Here is a 2,459-nt window from a genome sequence, read left to right on the forward strand (position 1 = left end):
CTCTCAAATAAATAAATAAATAAATTTTTAAAAGCAGAGATTATCAGCTATAAATAAGAAAGACCCAATTTAATGTAACCTAATAATAAACCTGAATGTGCACATGAACTGTAAGTTGAAAATGGAGACAAGATGTGCCATGTTAACACCTATTAAGATAAACCTAGAGTGACTATATTATATCAGAGAAATCAGATCTTGGTGGAAAGAACTTTACCCAGGATAAAGTGGCCATTTCATCAAGGGGACATAACATCTTAAACCTTCACGTGCCTGACAACAGAGCTTCAAAATACATGTAGCAAAAACCGATTGAATGTCATGGAAAATTTACTTTCCTAGGGCTACTGTAACAAATGACAACTAACTTCATGGCTTAACACAACTTTTTTCTTCTTCTTCTCTCTAAGTTCTAGAGGCCAGGGTTCCAAACTCAAGGACTCTAATGAAGAAACCTTCATTGTTCTTTCCATCTGGTTGTTCAAGGTAATCCTTGGCTTGTGGCAACATATTTCCAACCTCTTCTCTGGCCTTCCTTTTTGTGTGTTTGTGTGTCAAATACCCCTCTGCCTTTTACTCGTAAGGACACCTGTCATTGGATTCAGGACCCACCTAAGTAATCCAAGATGATCTCATCTCAAGATATTTAAATTAATTACACAAACATGCTTTTTCCAGTTAAGGTCATATTTGTGAGTTCAGGTGCTTAGAGCATGAGTATATCTTTCAGGGGCCTCTATTTAACCCACAAGCAGAGAGGGAGAGAGGCAAATCCACAAACAGTTGGAGATTTCAGTGCCTCTGTCTCAAAATTGATAGAACAAATAGATATACAGTCAATAAGTACATAGAATACTCAACTAACACTATCAACCAACTTGAACTAATTGGCATTTATATAAAAATTACCTCAACAGTAGCAGAATATACATTATTTATAAGTGTATCTGGAACATCAACCCAGAGTTTCTTCTGGGCCATAAACCAAGTTTCAATAAATTAAAATTTTAAAATTTTGAATTATACATATCATGCCCTTTGATCACATGAAAGTACATTAGAAACCAGTACCAAAAAGATATCTGAAATATTTCCAAGCAATTAGAAAATAAATAACATATTTCCAAATAGCCAATGTACTAAAGAACATACTAAAGTGATATTTACAAAGAATTTTACATTGAATGAAAATGAAAATATAACATTTCAAAACTTGTCCAAAGTAGTTAACACATTTATTTGAAGGAAATACATAGCGCTTAATGCCTATTTTAGAAAAGAATAAACATTGTATAAATTTTATGTTTGTGGGGATGCCTGGGTGGCTCAGTCGGTTGGGCGTCTGCCTTCAGCTCAGATCATGATCCAGGGGTCCTGGGATCGAGTCCTGCATCGGGCTCCCTGCTCCTTGGGGAGCCTGCTTCTCCCTCTGCCTCTGCCTCTGCCTCTCTCTCTGTCTCTCATGAATAAATAAATAAAATTTTTTTAAAAAAATTTTATGTGTGTGTGTGTGAGTGAAATGATGTAGGTACAGACACCAAAAAAACAAGGTATATCTCTAAAGAAACAGAAAAACAGAGTAATAAATGGCTATATGTATTTATATGCCTATATGTATTCAGAAAGAGTCTATGTGAGGATGGGTCAGATTTCAATTCCTGCAAAGTTAACAGAGGCTAAAGTGCTGATTGCCGCACATGGAGTGGAGTTTGCCTCACTTTGTGAAAACTGGAACTAGTGCAAACCTTCTTCATCCCTTAATGAAAATTGTGATACTGACTCTTTTTGAAAGTTATTATTGAATTCTATGACCGAAATTTGGTTAGTGGGAACAAAGCAGCTTCAGATATGAGACCTGTGTGAAATTGCTTTCTGACTCAAGGACCACATCTGAGATATACTTTGCAATTTCAACAAATTAGAGCACTAAGGCATAAAGAAATTTGGTGTTATCTTCAAGGATCTGTGGGCCTGAGTGAAAGCATTTCTCAAACCATGAAATAAACTGGTAAGAGTAGAGAGATATAGAGCCCTCCAAAGAAACCCAAAAAAACAAGTAAAATTTTAAAATGAACAAAGATCACCAAATGAATTTGCAAATGCAAAACTCATTTCTAGTGAAATAATCCAATGTCTTAGGGGGAAAAAAAAAGTAATCTCAAGAAGCAAAATGTATCTTTACTCTCAAGAAATTAGATATAATTTTAACTATGAAAGGGAAAATAAGAGATTGAGCACTTTATACATGTAAACATCTGCATGGTTAAAGGTAGGCATACCAAGATTTATCAATTATTAGGTAATCCTGCCCCCGAAGTGCCCTGAATTTAACTTTTATCGTTTACTTCAGCATGTGAGCCAAGAGCAACACATGTAATGGAGAAACTGGGATCCCCATTTACCGTCTATGTTTACCATATTCCCAGGAATTTTTGTATGCTCTTTTTCTTTCCATAGAT

This window comes from Mirounga leonina, unplaced genomic scaffold (assembly GCF_011800145.1).
Source record: "Mirounga leonina isolate KUSES-001 unplaced genomic scaffold, KU_Mleo_1.0 Mir_154, whole genome shotgun sequence".
Lineage (NCBI taxonomy): Eukaryota > Metazoa > Chordata > Mammalia > Carnivora > Phocidae > Mirounga > Mirounga leonina.